This window comes from Tursiops truncatus, chromosome 9 (assembly GCF_011762595.2).
Source record: "Tursiops truncatus isolate mTurTru1 chromosome 9, mTurTru1.mat.Y, whole genome shotgun sequence".
In the NCBI taxonomy this organism is placed as follows: domain Eukaryota; kingdom Metazoa; phylum Chordata; class Mammalia; order Artiodactyla; family Delphinidae; genus Tursiops; species Tursiops truncatus.
The window spans coordinates 86,038,883-86,051,754 of NC_047042.1; the positions used below are offsets into that span (position 1 = coordinate 86,038,883).

General features: G+C 39.9%; 1 protein-coding gene across 1 annotated transcript in view; it reads left to right on the plus strand.

The window, feature by feature from the left end:
- Positions 1-12,872, plus strand: part of EXOC4 (exocyst complex component 4) — an 817,730-nt gene that overhangs the window by 146,419 nt on the left and 658,439 nt on the right. The window lies entirely within an intron of this gene.

Sequence of the window (12,872 nt, forward strand, 5' to 3'; positions counted from 1 at the left end):
CTGGCCCAAGTGGGCCAGGCAGTCGCCCTCCGCTCCTCTCCCCCTCTTCCCTGAGGATCTCTCCCGCTTGCCTCTCTTTGATATCCCCTGCCTCTGGGTCCGAGTGGGTGGGGCAGTTGCCCTCTGCTCCTCTCCTCCTCCGGGAGGGCCCTTCCCCCCCTGCCTCTCCTGGTTTCCCTGGCCTCCCTCCTATGCCCTCAAGGACCCACGCAGTCTGGAGGAGGTGGGGGCCTTTGAGGGCAGGGGATCGGCCTGGGAGCTCAGCAGACTCCCCGTGCGTAGGTGGGTGGGGCAATTGCCCTCCGTTCCTCTCCCGCTCCCTCCGGATGGCTCCTCTTGCCTGCCTCTCCTGATCTCCCTGGCCTCCCTCTTACGCTCCCAGAACCCACGCGTACTGGATGGGGCTTTGGGGGGGGGGGGTACCGGCCTGGGAGCTCAGCAGGCTCGCTGGCCCATGTGGGCCAGGCAGTCGCCCCCCACTCCTCTCCCCCTCTTCCCTGAGGGTCTCTCCCGCTTGCCTCTCCTGATCTCCCTGGCCTCCGAGGCACCAATCCTGTCTGGCGTCCACTTCTCCTCCCCCCTCTGTCCCCCCACGTCCTACCAGTTCCCTTGGGGGTTCCTCCTGTCACCTTGGGCATTAGGGTTCCCCACCAGCGGCCGACAGGTGCCCTGGTTGTGGGCAGATGCTAACTTGGCATCTTCCCACACTGCCATCTTCACTTGTCTTTCAATATTCATAATTCATCCTCTTTTACCTCTGAGCGTTTGTACTTGCCATTCCTCTAGTGTAGATACACCATTCTCTTCTCTCTAAACTATTTTCTCCATTAATAATGAAAAAGTGTATAAGTTACAGTTGACATTTATTGAGCATTTACCACATGTTTATAGTTTATACACATTATCCCATTTAATCCCCACATTGATAATGCCATTATTATTCTTTCTCTCCAGGTGGCAAAAGTGAGATCTAAAGAGGCTAAGTGACTTGCCCAGCCATTAAGTGGTGATGCAGAGATTTAAACTCAGCTTTGTCTAATCCCAGTTAAACACTTAGCCACCATGATATATTGTCTCCATGGTTTTCAAAAATTATATAAACCTTTCTGGCTTTGTCTCCTTCCCTTTATTATGGTATCTTACCACGTATTAGGCTTAACATGCTTGTTGTAATCTGAAAAAAATATTTGTAGAGGCAATTAGGCAGACCTTCCAGGCCAGAACTCCCACACATAAAGTCTTGGGAATCTTCTACAAGATGGATGGACCAGAACATCATAAGTACATACGGGCTATAACCTCCCAGGTTAAGTTTTATTTCACATAGGTCAAGCTATCTCCTTGCTTTAGTTCATAGTTAAGCTTGGGTGCCATTTTCAGTCGACTCCAGTATAAGTGAAAGGATACGTGTGTGTACATGGTCCTATTAGGAAATAGGGTTGTATCAGCATTTCCCTAGTATGGTTACAGACAGTTGCTTTTGATCCCGCATCTCAGTGACCTTGTACACTTGCATGTGAACCCTTTTCTTTATTTTACACTCACTCCGCATTTGCTTTATTTACATGTGTGCTTTAGTCACTATGTGGACTAAAACATAGTGGGGCCAGATCGTCATTTAATAACATTTCCTTTCCACGTATTCCGCAATAATGCCTTCTTTCTTGAAGCCAGTGTTAAAAAGGGAGCTAAAAGCAAAAGAAAGCTGAGTTTTTGTTGTCCTCTTCTGTTTATTTCCTCATGTTCCACCTTCTCAACTGAAGTCCTAGGGACCAAAGAGAACTGGATTCCCTTTAGTTCCTTTCAGTGTGAGCCTAACTTAGTGACTTCGCTTACATTTTCTCTGTATGGAATTATTTGAATGTATTTCAGAGGATGACCTGTGGCTTGATTAGTATCTCTAAGCTGATTAGAGAATGTAAAGCGGTATGTAAGTGCTTATTATTTTTAAATTACATTTGTAAGGGTAAAAATACAGATAACTCAACCGTCATTATCATCATCATTTAGAATTTGTAGACCATTTACATTTCCAAAGTGCTTTATTCATGTAATTAGCTGGTCCTCCTGGTATTTCTATAAATTATGAGGGTATTTTCCTTTGAAATGTTGACATTTTTAGTTTATAGTTTTTATTTCAGCTGAGCTACACCTTGTTAAAAGGGTAAAAGTGATTAATAGCTTTTAAATCACTAAAGGTAAGCATTCTTAAATACCCTTGGAGATAACTAGGTGCCTGGGACTACTGACATGGCTGCCAGACCAATATTTGAGAATGAATTTATTTCCTTTGTACAGATTATATATCTTAGGTTTTTCTCTTTTAATCTTCTTTCACCTTCTCCACCTGCTTATTTTGTATTTTTTATAAATACAAGAATATACATGTCATAAATGTATATTTTTCACATGTTTTTACAAACTAGGCATACCCATGTAATCAACACTGAGATCAAGAAATAAGACACTGTCAGGGACTCTGAAGCTCACTTGTTCATTTGAGGGCAAGATTCTGTCTTACAACCTAGAGACATAAAGATCAGTATAGTTGGAATTTTGGGCACAATGAGTTTTCATGCTGAGATGTTGCTTCAGTTATGAAACTCATCTTTATACGTTCCAGAAATTTTATCTCACCAGTTTAAAGTAGCGCTTAATATTCACAGAAAGATGCACAGCACACGTGTGGTGTAGAGAAAATAAGCTCTTGGACATCCCAGGAGTGAAGTTGGGCCCTTTTAGAGGTGGGATTAGAGCCGGACTGCTCCTGAGGGTAGAGAGCTTGTACAGTAGAGTAGGAGTGAGTGAAGAGACGGAAAAAGCAGGAGGGTAGAGTGGCATATATTCCAAGCAGGGAAAATAGAGATATCTTGCGCGTGGCATTGCTGGTTACAGTGAGTCAGTATCCCCCTTTGTTTGCAGTAGATGATTCCTATGAGGGCGTAGTCATCGTTCAAAGAGGTGAGTAGGGGCCAGATTTTTGAGGATCTTGAATGTCAGCTAAGGATTCGTAGTAACGGACACTTACTGAATATCATTTTTGTGTTAGGCATAATAGTGCTTTTATATGCATTTTGAGCGTACATTCAAGACAGTTGGGGCTGCAGGGGCAGCGGTTAGTGGCACTAAAGACATGCGAGCAGCCTGGAGAAAAATGGGGAGACTGGAGGCAGGAGAAGCAGTTAGACGGCTGTTAGGGTTGATCAGACATGACATGATGAGACCTTGGAGTAGGCTTAGTCCTGCAATTTGTAGATCCAGCTACTTGAAGATCTTGGACCTAAAGAATAGAGACTTTAGATTTTCTTAGATACTTACCAATCACCTACTATAGCTACATCTCTTTACTAGGTTTGATGGGTTGCTCACTCTGCCCCTCTGCTCACTTGGCATTAGTTAAACTGGGGCAGCCCTTTAATAAATTTCTAATATTTGTATGTAATCTATTGTTGAGGAGTCACAGTACTGACTGGAGATTGAGGTTTAACAAGGTTCTCTCCATTTTTTTCTGAGGAATTTTTGCTTTCCTTGTTTACGGCAGCATGTCAATGTCAGAGCACTGAGTCTAGTTCATGGTTTTTCACTTCATCATTTTAGCACCCAAAGCCAGATCTCTCTGAGGAAGTTCTCTTGACCTCTTTCTCCTAGGTTTAGTGCTTGTTGGCCATAACAACTATCTAAGGTTTGTCTCGGGCCCTCCTTTCTTTCCATCACCCGTCTTGTTCCTGTTTTGTGTTAACATGATGGGTTAATAAAACTAGATAATGAGAGGATGAGCGTAGAGATAGATGGGGTATACAGATTGGTAGATTAGTGGGTATTCTGGAACATGAATTGTGTGCTAGGGGAATAAGAAAGAAGGAAGGAAGAACAGATGCAGGAAGTAAAACATACATGAGAACAGGACAGAGAAAATGAAAAGTGTGAGACCTCGGCCTGGTGACTTGAGCTGTTTGTAGCCAGAGGTTCATGGCTGAAGTCAGGTTCTGAAACTCTTCACCAGGTTGTGCAGGGAGCAGTACAAGTTATAAAAATGTCTTTCAAGTTCTTTTAACCAACTGGAATTGTTGCCATGACTTTTCACACCACTCTAGGACGTGCCTAAGAATCCCAGTTAACACTGCTGTTTACGATATTGTTCCTTGGTGCCAAGTGCACGTCTGAAGAGATGGAGCCTCTTCGTAGTGGCTTTTGTATTAATATTGATCCAGATATAGGGAAGTGTCTGTTTTCTTCTCTGTCCATTCAGTCAGTTTTTTAACCTCTCAGTGATTTTAGCTACCGTAAAATTTGGTCTGTCATAGATGGACAGTGTTTTGTGTTCTTTAGTAATTAGAGGATAAATCATCGGTGCGAATCTTTTTAATTGAAGATTTTTTTTAAATAACAAGGTATTAAATAGTGTATACAGTGATTTTTACATGAATTTTTTTTTTTTTGGTCTAAATTTTGATGTAAGTTTAGCTTCTTCAACCTTTTAATCTATTCCTGAATACATTATTGTTAATAGATGTGGTGTTTATTTTGGAACAGGAATATTAATTACCCCTTTTAAGGCAAATCACTATCCAAAACACAGTAACTGTGCCTCCACTGAGAGCTGTGGTAACAGTTTCACCTGACAAGAGGGGGTGGGCAGAAAATTAGCTAATGAAATAGTTGTTCCAGACTAGCATATAATTAAGGACTTTGCATAGCCCTTTGGGAAACTAGGAAACTGGGGTTGAGTTATAAGAATGTAAATTATCTATTGTTCTTCCTAATACATGTGTAGTGGAAATGAATTTTTTCTCTGGAAAGTATTTAAAACAAGAAGAAATCATAATTATATTAGTTTTGCCTAAGTATTCTGGCCTACTGAATGCAGGAAATCCTGTAGTTACTTTTTTTAACATCTTTTTTTAAAATAAATTTTATTTATTTATTTATTTATATTTTGGCTGCATCGGGTCTTTGTTGCTGTGCATGGGCTTTCTCTAGTTGCGGCGAGCGGGGGCTACTCTTAATTGCGGTGCGTGGGCTTCTCATTGCGGTGGCTTCTCTTGTTGCAGAGCGCAGGTTCTAGGGCGTGGGCCTCAGTAGTTGTGGCTCGTGGGCTCTAGAGCATAAGCTCAGTAGTTGTGACACACGGGCTTAGTTGCTCCGTGGCATGTGGGATCTTCCCGGACCAGGGCTCGAACCTGTGTCCCTTGCATTGGCAGGCAGATTCTTAACCACTGTGCCACCAGGGAAGTCCTTTTTTAACATCTTTATTGGAGTATAATTGCTTTACAGTGGTGTGTTAGTTTCTGCTGTATAACAGAGTGAATCAGCTATATGGGTAGAAGACCTAAATAGACATTTCTCCAAAGAAGATGATACAGATTGCCAACGAACACATGAAAGGATGCTCAACATCACTAATCATTAGAGAAATGCAAACCAAAACTACAATGAGGAATCACCTCATACCGGTCAGAATGGCCAGCATCAAAAAGTCTACAAGGAATAAATGCTGGAGAGGGTGTGGAGAAAAGGGAACCCTCTTGCACTGTTGGTGGGAATGTAAATTGGTACAGCCACTATGGAGAACAGTATGGAGGTTCCTTATAAAACTAAAAATAGAACTACCATACAACCCAGCAATCCCGCATATACCCTGTAGTTACTTTCTGACTCATGCTAATTGTCATTAAATACCAGTGTACTGCTTTGTAAGCTGCAAAATGTGAAGGCTGTTGTTGAGTTACTCCTTCAGTTATGGGGGCAGCAAGGCTGATATGTTTATTTTAGCTTTAGGGAAGTGAGTTGTGGACAGATCCCTAATTCAGTGTTTCTCAAGCTTTCATGCATATAAATCACCTGTTGATCTTCTTTAAATGTAGACTTTTATTCAGTAGTTCTGTGGTGGGGCTAGATAATTTACATTTCTAACATGCTCTCGGGTGATGGCAGTGCTGTGTGGACCACACTTTTTGAGTGGCAAGACACTAATATTTCTTGAAAGAAAGGGAGAAATCGTTTTATTCATGGGAACCACATGCATGTCATCCTTTAGCATTTCATATTGAGAGATTGGGAGCTGTTTAAAGTCTATAAAGAACTGTGGTCACTACTCCTGCCTCTTCAGTATCCTTTTCCTCTAATTCCTGTGATCCCACTGCATTTATGGAAGGACTGCTGGCTGGACATCACATTTGACCGAGAACTCAAGCTCTGAACTTCTCTGTGGGTTGTCCACATTAGTAGAAATGAATTTGGCCTATGGTAGTGACTGGCCATTATGGTGATGCCAACATTATTTATTGAGTCCTGTGTCTTTGCTTAACTCAGTGCTAGGTGCTAAGCCAGCTATGTTCTCCACCTTAGTGACCATTCCAGATGCTCCACATCTTTTAAAAACGTCCTACGTTGATCACTAAAGTTTAATAATTCTACCCGATTCACATCTCTGAAACCCTCTGATTTCTCTCTCACTGCAAGTCTACAGCTTTAGGTCAGGGCGGTATTTACTAGCCCCAGGTCACTGTACCATTCTGTAAACTGATCTTCTAGCCTGATTTACTCTCATTTTATGTTCCTTAATGTCCCAACTCTGAAGATTAAGTCCAGACTCCTTGGCGTGGCTTATAAGGCCTTCCTTGAGTTCGGCCTTGACAGCTTTTACATCTCACTTGAGTTCTTCGATGGGGTCCTATTCTTTCCTGCCCCGAAACTTTCACCCTTAACTTACCCTCTGCCTAAGATACTTTTCCTCAGCTTTCCTTCCCTGGGTAACTATCATTTATCTTTCATTTCTCAATTTTGATGTCAACCTTTCTGGGACCTCCAAAGAAGGATTACGTACCTCTGTTGTGGACTTCTCTAAAGCCCTGTGTACTTTCCTGTTCAGCTATATATTTTTGTTTCAATTTTTTTAAATTGTGGCAAAATACATGTAACGTAAAATATATCATCTTAACCATTTTTAAGTGTACAATTCAGTGGTATTAAATACATTCAAAATATTGTGAAACCATTACCACCATCTATCTCGATAACCCTTGTAAAACTGAAACTCTGTACTCATTAAACAATAACTCTGTATTCCCCCCTCCCCACAGCCCTTGAAAACCATCATTCTGCTTTCTTTCTCTAATTCTGAATGCTCTAAGTACCTCATATAAGTGAAATCATATAGTATTTGTGATTGGTTTATTTCACTTAGCATAATGTATTCAAGGTTCATCCATGATGTAACATATATCAAAATTCCCTTCCTTTTTATGGCTTAATATTATTCCATTGTATGCATGTACTGCATTTTGCTTATCCATTCATCTGTCAGTGGACACTTGGATTGCTTCTATGTTTTCACTGTTGTGAATAATGCTGCTCTGAACATGAGTGTATAAATACGTCTTTGAGACCCTGCTTTTAATTCTTTTGAGTATATACCTAGAAGTGGAATTGCTGGCTCATGCAGTAATTTCTATTTTTAATTTTTTGGCACAGTGGCTGTACCATTTTACATTCCCCTGGACAGTGTGTAAGAGTTTCAATGTCTCCACATCCTTGCCAACACTTGTTTTGTCCTCTGTGTGTGTTTGTGTGTGAGTGTGTGTGTGTGTTAATAGTAGCCATCCTAACAAGTGTGAGGTGGTATATCATGTCCATTTCCCTGATGATCAGTGATGTTGAGCATCTTTTCATGTGCAATATTATTGACTATTTGTGTATCTTTTTTGGAGAAATAACTCTTCAAGTCCTTTGCCCATTTTTGAATCAGGTGGTTTGTTGTTTTGTTGTTGAGCTTTAGGAGTTCTCCATATATTCTGAATATTAACCCCTTATCAGATAGATGATTTGCAGATATTTTCTCCCTTTCCTTGGTTGCCTATTTACTCCATTGATAATTGTTTTTTGACACACATACTTTTCAAATTTTCATGAAGTCCAGTTTGCCTATTGCTGCCTGTGCTTTTGGTGTCATGTGCAAGAATGCTAAATCGCTAAATCCAATGTGGTAAAACTTTTGCCCTGTGTTTTCTTCTAAAAGGTTTATAGTTTTAGGTTTATACATTTAGGTCTTTAATCTAGTTTTCATTAATTTTTGTATATGGTGTTAGGTAAGGGTTTAACTTCATTCTTTTGCTTGTGGATATCCAGTATTCCCAGCATCATTAGTTGAAAAGATTCACAGCTATATTCTTAGTTCCTGGAGCATAGAAATATTTATTGAATAAGAGACTGAGTGAAGAAGTCAGAAGTTAGGTATTGTATCTTTATTTTGTCTAAGGCAGAATTTACGATGTTTTTGAGTCTATGGAAACTTTGTTTATAAACATCATACAATGCTGATTTGGTAGTAAAGTTCTAATGAGGTATGTAGAACAAATGTCAAGAAAATTTATAATTTTATGTTAGTATATAGCCCGTGACCTGTATTAAACATGAAGGAAGAGGGAAAAGATCTGGAATAATAATCATAAGACCAATAACACATATTTGAGAAGGTATAGAGAAGTTGTGGAAAATGCAAAAAATAAGATTCTTCCTCCTTTTTGTGGTTTCTTTATTCAGATCATGGGAAAATAATATAAGTATTGCTAATAAATGTTAATATTACAATCTCCTGTTTTCTGAATGTGATTTTTGTTTGCCTTTTGGGACAAATGCACCACCCTAAGGTGGTAATAGGATTATAAATTTTGAGCAAGGAAAAGAGAAACTGCATCCATCCATCTATCTACCCACCAGTCCATCCACCTCACCTTAGCAAATATTTGTGTGCCTGCTGTGGGCAAGACACTGTGTTAGATGCTGAGGTTGTAGGCAAGATACATATTAAAGAGAAAGATGCTGAGGCCGTAAGCGAGATACATATTATCTTAAAGACAAAACATGTCAAGACTTAGAAAAACATCTCGAAAGTGAGTCTGCTTTGGTGTTCTCAGTATAGGTAATACCTGAATAGTGATTTACTGCTTGCAAAGCTCTTTGATGTGCGTTATCTCCTTTTATTCCTACATCACAGATGAAGAAACTGAAGCTGAGAGTAATGTAGACAAAGTCCCATGGCTACCCAGGGGAAAAAGTAAACTTGACCCCAGGAGAGATTCTGATTCCAAATCCCATGCTGTTTTCTTGCATGATCTGTAATGGCTCCATGAGCTACAGGGCAAGTACCTCCACAGAACCCGAACAAGATCATGGTTTGAAAAATACTTTTTTTTGTATTTATGGCACATGTTCCAATGCTTAGTAATTTTTGAGCATTGTGGACTAATATAACTAAATTTGTGTCCATTATATTACCTGTTGGGTCTCTCTCTCTTTTTTTTGGCCGCTTTGTGCAGTATGTAGGATCCCGACCAGGGATTGAACCTGGGCCCCCTGCAGTGGAAGCATGGCGTCTTAACCATTGAACCGCCAGGGAAGTCCCAGGTCTCTCTTACTTTAAAACATTAAAAACATGGTTTTACCCTTAATGTTTTCTAGGATTGTATTTTTAATTTAGTGGTCAAAAGAGGGTATGTATTTCTTGAAATTTCTTTTGATTCTTTTCGCCTCCTGTAGTTTCTTTGCTATATTGATAAATACAAAGGGTGAAGTTCTTATAGCTAGAAGGAGCTTCAGAGAAGGAAACCTATTATTAGAATTCTAGCATATAAATAAAATACAGTTTTCATAGTTCACTTTAAATTAGTTTTGTATCTGCTTGTAAAGAAAGTCTTCATTTAGGCAACAGCCATTTATCAATTGACAGTTATCAATTGATAAAAATGAATGTATCCATGGTTCATTAAATGTCATATGCCATAGGAATGTAACGTGGTATTATAATTTTGAACTTGGACACAGAGAGAGAGGGAACAGTCCATTGCTGCCAATATGCATGTCCCAGAGTGTGTGCAGTAGCCTCAAGTTCTTTATTAGGACAACTACTCTTGCCCTCACTCTGGGATTGTTTACCCTTGGATTTGACAAAGACTTTCTCCTAGACCAAACTTTAGTTCGGTTCCTCTACCCCTCTTCTTGACTAGGCTTTGACCTCGGGCTTCTGTGTTTCTCTTTACTGAGTCCAGTTTTAGCAATAATCCTACTAAGTGAGTTGAGTAGGATGTTTGATTACTCTTAATAATTGATTTCTAAATGTATATTTGGTTTAATTTAATTTGTTTTCGTCTTCTCGGTAATTATGCAGTTATGATGTAGGTATTGGTAGTGATGATGGAGTTGGTGTGGTAACGGTAGAGGTGTTGATGGTGATGATGTAGGTGGTGGTGGTGTAGTGGTGGCATTCCTTACTTAAGGTTTCGTTTGTTCTAAGCTCTGTGATGATCTCATTTTACCTACATTTCAATGTTCTGTCCAAGTCTTACTGCCTGGCTGACAAGTGGCAAGAATTGGGTTTGAACCTAAATCAGTCTGACACCAAAGTCTAAATAGTCTGCTGGAATGTTAGATTGCTTCCTATATTCTTTTCGGTCTACCATTTGTGAATTCTGTATGTTTTCATAGAATGGTGACACTAGCCATGGGTTCTGGGACTGTGGGGCTAGGAGGAGGTGGTCAAACAGGTATCAATGATTCTTCTTATTTACCTTTGCATATTTTAATATTTAACACTTTATTTATAAGACCAAAAGCCCTTTCTGAAGCACCATATGTAGCCTGTGTTGGGACCATCTTATGTAGACAGTGTTCTGTTGCTGGAGCTATTTTGAGTGACTGCATAAAAAGAGAAGTGTAATCAAAATCAGATAAACCTCCCGGTAGGTTAGTATATCGATAAATCATTGTCCTTCTTACTCACAGGCTGTGCCTCTGCATTGCTCATCAGGGATTGTACAATCAGCTAGCAAATTTATAAGTGTTTAGCTAAAATACAATAACAGGACGATCAAGCTTTATTGCCACTTTATTGAGGTTATGTTCTCCTGCTACAGAGCTACCATTTTGATGGCCTAAAAATACCAGAATTTTAGGAGTATGTGGTTTACTCTCACTTAATTTCATTCCCTGTGCAGAACCTGCCTGCTGCACACACGAGGGGAGAGATGCATGTAACGTCTGTGCTCCGTGCTGCATCTCAGCACAGTGCTTACCCCGTCTTCTCAAAGCAGTCATGTGGAGTGTCACCAGCTCTGAGAGGCAGAAGGTGCTGGAGGCTACATTTCTTTGTTTATGTTCAAAATGTTTCCAGAAATGGCCAGAGGAGTTGATTTGCTTTGGCTTTTCTGAGCATTTCCACTATTACCTTTCGAGATCACTAGCTCAGAGTAGTGGGTGTGCTTTCTTCTATCCTCATCCTGACCCCTGGGCAACTTTTCTTACCATGGAACATATCTATCACCAACTAGCCTTTTTCAGCCTTATTCATTTAGCAGGCTGTGGTCATTCATTTAATTCCTCCTTTCTTTTCTCTATGTTTTAATTACCCCAGGGATCTGGTATTCTGAAGAATGTTGCCTTTGGCCAGCTTGATAAGTGTTGGAAATATGACTTGGCTCTTCATAGCTCTGGCTTAGTTAGCCTTACAGGGCTAGAGTGGGGAATTGAAGGAAAGAACTAGAAATTATTGGACCTCACTTGCCGCTAAACGTGATGTCAGTTAACATTTTAAAAGAATTTTGCCTTTTCCTGGTTCTGTATCATTGTTAATTAATCTATCTGTATGATTTTCTTAAGAGAACATTCAGAGTTATTTGCCTTGTTTTACGAATACAGACATAGAGACTAAGCATATAGATTTGCAGGGAGGCTCTTTTCGGGGCTAAGAAATAATATTTTACCTGGGCCTGCCTGCTTATCACCTTCTCATTTCTTCCTTACCTCCAGACAGCCCGTCCTGCCGAGCCAGTACACAGTGAGTGTACTTTTTAAATGGCTTTCTATCCATGAGCACCATACAGCTAGCCTGCAGGAATCATCATAATGTGTTGGGCATGTGTTTCAAGGTAGCTCATGCTCTTCTTATCAGGACGTATATCTTATCGGATATCAGAGGAGGCAGAGAAGAAAGCACTGTATTAGAGAAAAAAGCATTATATTAGGGAAATTAGAGTTTTGCTTAGGGTTGTCAAAAACGCCTTAAGAGTGATGAATGTATGTCTGTACTTGTGTGAATTTCTTCTCTGCATGTGGCTCTATACGTGTTTCACATTGTGCACATGTGGGGATCTGTCAGCTGTCTTATTTTGTATTTTGTTTGGATAGGTACATCAAAAGTCCCCAAAAGGGAGGTTAGGTTTGACATAAATACACTACCATGTGTAAAACAGCTAGTGGGAACCTGCTGTATAGCACAGGAAGCTCAGCTCGGTGCTCTGTGATGACTTAGATGGGTGGGTTGGGCGGGGGAAGGTCCAAGAGGGAAGGGTTATGTGTATACATATAGCTGATTCACTCCATTGTACAGCAGAAACTAACACAACATTGTAAAGCAATTATACTCCAATAAAAAAAAAGTCCCCTAAAGATGGTACTAAAATTTATTGTTTGAAACCTACATTAGCATCTGTAGCTCTAGATCATTTAAATTGTGCTGGGTCAACATCTCTCATCCTGTTTTACTAAAGTTTGGGACTGGTATTACATTGAATGGGGCTATGATCTTAAGAGTCATATACTAGCTATCTTTGGGTCAGTTAACTTTGTTTTTTATTTTAGCTATAGATCATAAATTACTTCTCTGTGTGAATAAGTTATGGTCAGCCATCTTAAAGATATCCATCTTTTATATCAAAAGGAACTTGGCAAATGAATGTGTGTATATTAGTGTAAACTTGTATCCTCTTCTATAAAAAACAGTTAAACTTCATGTCTTACATCTATAAAGTCATTTCTGGACACAAAGAAAAGGGCCTTAAATAGTTTATTAAGTATTAACTGAACATAAGGAAGTCAAA